Genomic DNA, 7375 nt, shown 5'->3' with positions numbered 1-7375 from the left:
GCTCAGATCTGACCGGATCTAGATCTCGCGGTGGTCCACGGATAAACCCCGGCGCAGGCAAAGAACCCATTAAAGCGAGCGACCGCAAAACAGGAGCTCGTGATTTGTTCGACAAACAGGAAACAAAGTTGTAATTTTCATTTCTTTTCAATTTGATTTTCGTTGTAACCGGATCTTATAAAAAGACCAGATCTTTGTAATCGATAGACTATTACAAGAGTGTACAATGGAATCATTAATGAAGAAAGCAACCAATTTTCCCGCGAACACGAGCAGATTTCAAATTTTATATATGCAGATTTATTAGTTCTATGTTTGTTGGTTTTGGTTCCTTTCACGAGCTTTGAAATGAAAGCTAAGTCATCAATGAATCATTCTGAGTGCTAATATATTATGTTGAAAAGAATTATAAGTTTATTTCAGTCCCCTCTGGGAAGCAAAGTTTCTTTTACTGGTTGAAATATGCTCTTTAATGTTTGCCATAGTTTTGCTAGTTGAAATCAAGCTGGCTTACGAATTTTGCCTTCTGTTGTAAGAAGCTGCCAACATCATCCATAATATTTCTCTTTTTTCCCCTTGTCACTGAAATACCACGTTAGTTCTATTTTATACCACGTTAGTTCTAATTTATACCACGTTAGTTCTAATTTATAACAAGTTAGTTTTAATTTATCTATTTTATACCATGTAAGTTCTAATTTATACCAAGTTGGTTCTAATTTATACCACGTTAGTTCTATTTTATACCAAGTTAGTTCTATTTTATACCATATTAGTTCTTATTTATACCAAGTTAGTTCTAATTTATATCAAGTTAGTTCTATTTTATAACAAGTTAGTTCTAATTTAAACCACATTAGTTCTAATTTATACCAAGCTAGTTCTATTTTATAACAAGTTAGTTCTAAAATTTTAACCAAGTTTGTTCTAATTTATACCAAGTTAATTCTAATTTCTATTCTGTAGAGTGTTAGTTCTAATCTGCACAGTGTTAGTTCTATTCTGTAGAGTGTTAGTTCTAATCTGCACAGTGTTAGTTCTATTCTGTAGAGTGTTAGTTCTAATCTGCACAGTGTTAGTTCAATTCTGTAGAGTGTTAGTTCTAATCTGCACAGTGTTAGTTCTATTGTGTAGAGTGTTAGTTCTAATCTGCATAGTGTTAGTTCTATTCTGTAGAGTGTTAGTTCTAATCTGCACAGTGTTATTTCTATTCTGTAGAGTGTTAGTTCTAATCTGCACAGTGTTAGTTCTATTCTGTAGAGTGTTAGTTCTAATCTACAGTGTTAGTTTTATTCTGTAGAGTGTTAGTTCTATTCTGCACAGTGTTAGTTCCGTTCTGTAGAGTGTTAGTTCTAATCTGCACAGTGTTAGTTCTATTCTGTAGAGTGTTAGTTCTATTCTGCACAGTGTTAGTTCCGTTCTGTAGAGTGTTAGTTCTAATCTGCACAGTGTTAGTTCTATTCTGTAGAGTGTTAGTTCTAATCTGCACAGTGTTAGTTCTATTCTGTAGAGTGTTAGTTCTAATCTGCACAGTGTTAGTTCTATTCTGTAGAGTGTTAGTTCTAATCTGCACAGTGTTAGTTCTATTCTGTAGAGTGTTAGTTCTAATCTGTACAGTGTTAGTTCTATTCTGTAGCGTGTGATGGCTTGTTAGTTCTATTTTATTACACGTTATATCTAATTTATACCACGTTATATCTAATTTATGTTAGTTCTAATTTAAACCACGTTATAAACCTAATTTATACCATGTTATATCTCATTTATACCAAGTTAGTTCTATTTTATAACAAGTTAGTTCTAAAATTTTAACCAAGTTTGTTCTAATTTATACCAAGTTAGTTCTATTTTATACCATGTTAGTTCTAATTTATACCAAGTTAGTTCTAATTTATATCAAGTTAGTTCTATTTTATAACAAGTTAGTTCTAAAATTTTAACCAAGTTTGTTCTAATTTATACCAAGTTAATTCTAATTTATACCAAGTTAGTTCTACTTTTAACCACGTTAGTTCTAATTTATACCACGTTAGTTCTATTTTATGCCACGTTAGTTTTATTTTATATCAAGTTAGTTCTAATTTTAACCATGTTAGTTCTAATTTATACCACGTTAGTTCTATTTTATATCACGTTAGTTCTAAATTACACCACATTAGTTCTATTTTATACTAAGTTAGTTCTATTTTATACCATCTCTATGACTAAAAGCTGGTCATGTAGAGAATTTAAAACAAGCATTTAGTAGGTATCTTTATTATGGCGGACCAGCTTATGCCACGTAAGAACACAACATTCGCTTTCATTATATTTTGTGGAGAAGTAATCTTATACAAAATACAAAATACGTAAGAATTGATTTAGAACTAACATGAACTAGTTCAAACAGCTTGTTCTCTAGGAAATGCATGGCTCAGGGACAACAAATGACAAGGCCCCCTATAACACATGAGGTTTATGTGCAATTAACCAAGCATTATACAGATTCTTGAAGGGGTTCAACCCCTAAACACTAGTAAATACAATGGCTAATAACATAGAACAAAATGGATCACCTCTCCCTCATCTTCTTCCACTTCGTCCAAACAACTCCCCAATCATACCCTCCACGTCATTCACCTTGCACTCAACCTCACATTTCCAACTTTACAATAACAACCAAAAGAAGAGCTCAAGAAACAAGAAAACCAGAAATCTCAAAAACACAAATTTTTCAAGAACTCACTCATATCAGATCACCAGAAGAGGAAGACGAAGAATCCTCCTCCAAGAAACCATCATTCGACCACTGCTCAGAGATCTCGACGGCTTCCTTTTCTTCTCATGGTTTCATCCATCCGTACGAGAGCTAGTCCCCTTCTTTCAGAATCTCCTCGGCCAAACCCAGCCTCCCGCCTGAAATCAGCTCCTCCCTCGTCAAAAACGCACTCGGGTTCTCAGATTTCTCCATGAAATCGTAGATATCAAGCTCCAATCTACTGACGCCAGCATCCTTACATTTCTTAGTGGAAATCGTCGTGGAAGAGGACAAGCGGAGACAGGGGAAGGGTTTCGACGGCGGCAGAGTAGGAAAGAACGAAGAGAAGAGGCTAGCGGAGCTCCGGCGTTAGCTCTACCTCCAGCACATCCGTTGTTGCCTTTTTCTGGTTTTGTTTTCACCACATACCAGAGCTAACATTTTATCAGTCGTGGGCCCGGAGGGACTTGGGGGGCGGCGTCGGGGGCCTGGGCAAAGGTGATGACGGCGCGTGGGCCCGGAGGGACTTGGGGGGCGGCGCCGGGGGCCTGGGCAAAGGTGATGACGGCGAGGAGGGCGAGGGCCCCTTTTATTTTAGAGAGAGGGAGAGAGAGAGAGAGAGAAGGATGACGTGACTTTCTATGCTTTTGGGCTATGTCTCGGGAAGAAGAAGAAGGGCAATTTGGGTTTTTTTTTAAATACAATCTCTATTTTGTATACTGCTAACGTGTTGGGGCCTTGACACATTTAACATTACTTTTTGGGGTTTATCCACATGAGGGAAAATACAAGGGGGTTGGTCACATGAAGTTTCTGCTTTTGAGGGCTGAACACATTTTTCCCTTATAAGAAAGGCTTAAAAGAGATTGAAGGTGATGATATTGAGAAGATGAAGCAACTAGTAAATAATTAATTAAGGGGCGTTAGTGAGAGTTAGTGAAGGGATGTTATGAATGAGTTAAATAGAAAACTTGATGGCAATTGGTGGAGAGCTTATAAAAATTAAGTATGTATGTGTGTGTATGTCAACTTAAGTGGATAGGAATAAGTCATCCATCAACTTTTTTAACCGTTGATATTGCATTGGGATCAGTGATAGATATAAAGAATCTTTTAAGATTTGTGTATCTTTTAATGGCACAAATCTTGAGACAAGATGAGTGGATAAAAAGTTTGGTGGACAATGTCTCCTATCCATTTAAGTGGATATGAGTTTTACTCTATATATATATACACACACCTATGTGTGTGTTTTATGAATGTATGTATGTATTTTGTAGGGTATTTTTGGAAGAATTTTTTTTAAACATCCGACATATACTTTTATAATAGTATATAAGATCATGAAAATATAGCATGTCGTGAGTTGGTCGGGATGGTTGGGAGGTGGAAGTCCCACACCCAAGTATCTGGATTCGAATTCCATAGCCATCCAACTGACCTAATTAGGTCTAACTTGATAATATCCCTTGATGCCTCCTAAATAAGTGTGTCAAAACTTGAACCCGGCCCTCCTTTATTGATATGAGCCCCTCTTATTAAGATTCTTTAGCATGAAAATTAATGAAGCTATATATAATTAGTTTCTCGAAGCAATGCCCTTGTTAGAATGTTATAACATAAAATTATCACCCTCAACTCTAATTTTTACTCTTTAAAAAACACCAACTTTAACCCTGATTAATTTGTAGTTTCAGTGCAGTTACAAAAACTTAAAGATGATATCATTGCAATTCAGATCCAAATAGTATAGACGATGAATTTAAATCACATTTTAAAAATAAGCTGATACTGTTGTATCAGTCTGACCTTTTAATTGCTTTTATGCGCCTCCTATTAATCACAACTGTTTGTGGAAACATTTGGTGCAAAAGAAATAAAGGAAAATTGATTTGTATTCCTTTAATCTCAGTTACAATTGGATTTCATGATTATAAAAGAGAGGAGAATTGATCTGAATTCTCCCATTTTTTTAGGTCTGGGTTCTTCACGGTAGCGATGGAGTGCTTCCTTCGAGTGCCTGCGTCGAATTTGCTCTCCGTTGACGATCTGAACGTCTTGATTCATTGGAACGGCATCTCATCGTCACGATTTGACACTGTGGGGAACTAGCAAAGCAAGTTTTAGAACTCTTGATGAGTTGATAACTCTAAATGAGTTTGAAACTCTATGAAAGAGTTGATTTAACCGAAAATCAGTTTGATAAGCCAAGGCCGAAGGCTCCAAGGAACTTTGTCGCTGCAGGAAGCTCCAGCAATTCCCCCAAAAAGTGAGCCGTAGATCTCTTCTTTGCTGCCCAAAAAGAATGATCAATCCCAGAGCCAAAAATCCAGCCCCAACTCAATTGAGTTTTCCACTATTTATAGGGGATTTAGGGGTGTAACCGCCCCCTTAAATCTCTCCTAAATGAGGGTTTAATAGGGTGTAACTACCCCCCCTATAAATCTCTTCATGATAGGATAGTGATCCCCTCAAATTGTGGGGAGAAAACGGTTCTGGAACCGTTCAAATCGTGCTTGAACGAGTCAAACGCAGAAAATAGCGTTCTGGGCCCGAACTCTGCGTTTTAGATCTGAAACACAGAGTTGGGCTTGTTTTAGGCTGAAAACGCACAGGTCGTGTTGTGCAGAGATGAACTCTGCGTTTTTGGACTTGGGACGCAGAGTTGGGCTCCGCATAAACTGTACGTTTTTGGACCTGGAACGCAGAGTTGGGCTTCGTATAAACTGTGCATTTTTGGACCTGGGACACAGAGTTGGGCTCCACATGAACTGTGCATTTTTGGACCTAGGACGCAGAGTTGGGATCTACATGAACTGTGCATTTTTGTCGTTGGACGCAGACTTGAACTCTGCGTTTTAAGTCCACGAACTCTGCGTTTTTGATTCTGTAATGCAGATGCGAGCCTTAGACGGGCTTGGCGAGCTTACGGGCTTGGCGAGCTTCAGGCTAAGTCCAATGTTCAAGCGAAGTCCAGTCTTGCAGACGGACTTCAGAACATAACTTTCTGTGAAGAACAGGTCATAACTTTCAAACCGTAAGTCGGAATTGGACGAATTATATATGAAAATCGGCTATCTCGACGAGACGGAGCCGACCAAACCAACCCCATAAGGTTAGATTTGCTCCGTTAGTTTTGCCAAATTCCTTACGGTTTGAGAGATATCTGCGTTTTGGTTTGAAGAGACCATCGATTTGTAGTATCTTTTGCTAGGGTGTTGCAAAGATCATCACCTTGTAACCTTCATCTTAGCTCCTTGAAAATATTAGAGTTGTCAGATTGTAACTCCCGATGTTGATTGTAAAGGCTGTTGATTAGAGCTTTCATCAGTTGTTGTAAAGGTCTTCAGATTGTAACATTCATCGATCTACGTGAAAGTCTTTAAATTATAGCCTTCTGGAAGCCGTCGAATTATAACTTTTATCATTGGTGTTTGATGGGGATCAGCTATCTGTTATAATTTTTAGATAGCCTACAACAACATTGAAGGCTTTATTGTTATCCTATGACGGCAAATTGTATAAAAAACTCGACTTATTTCATAGCTAGTTAAATTGTCTTGACATAGGTAATCGACTGGAGAGATGACAGTAATTTATCAGCAATCTAACGCTTTGGACTGAATAAGTTTAGCATCCATCGTGTGCATGCATATAACTTTGATTTGACAATAAAATTAGTGAACATCGCAATTATGAAATGGTCTTTTCAAGGAGCTAATGGTAGGTCACATTGCATTTGGTTCAAAAGGTTTAGCATCTGAAAATGTAATTTTCATTATTTTTGTTTTACCAATTCATTGCTGGTTCTTTGATGTTCTTCACAATGCCACATTTTGGAAAATGAATAAAATTCAGTTCATTTACCAAAAAAATGGTTTAGCATCTAATACTATCCTGTATGAGCTGTTTGATATTAGTTGTATTAGATCCTTAGCTAGCTAAAGTTTGATTCCATACTAAAAGAGTAAAAGGGGAAAATAACTAAATTTGTGTGAACACGTGATGTTGTGGGGCCCATCACATCACGTGTAAATTTGTTTTGTGGTTTTCGTCGTGTGAAGAGCCCACGAACCCGATTTGATTGTAGCTAAATATATATACCTTATTTCTTAACCTAGGTTATTTGGTTCGAAGGAGACTGGTTTCTTTGTTTTGTTGGCTGCGGCTTGGTGTGAGGTTTGCGGCTGCAGGAAAAGGAGAAAAGAGCAAGCCGACAGAGGGTTTTGTGAGTAGTTGTCTTCATTGGCTTCGTGCAAAGCGGCTGTGCAAGGGTTTTTTTTGTGCATCCCTCTTTTGAGAGAGATATTTGTATGAGGGATTTGAGAGTTTGTGTGAGGGTTTAGATTGAGTGATTATAAACCCTAGTTGTATTCTCTTCCTCTTGTAGTAGATCTCCCCCTTCTTGCCCCGTGAACGTAGGCAATTTGTTAAACCACGTAAAATTAGTTGTCTTGCTATTTGTGTGATTTGTAATAGCTTTTAGGTTTCCTCGACAGGTCAGTCCTAGATTAATGAGAGGAAGAGCTGATATCTCACTTGGTTGAGATATTTTGCTTCAGATTCTTGTTTCCTTGGTGAGACAGGAATTATTATTGTGACCTGACTCTCTTGTTGTACTGCCAAAGTGCTACCAAA

This window comes from Asparagus officinalis, chromosome 4 (assembly GCF_001876935.1).
Source record: "Asparagus officinalis chromosome 4, Aspof.V1, whole genome shotgun sequence".
Taxonomy (NCBI): Eukaryota; Viridiplantae; Streptophyta; class Magnoliopsida; order Asparagales; family Asparagaceae; genus Asparagus; species Asparagus officinalis.
Note: the sequence above shows the minus strand (reverse complement) of the source record.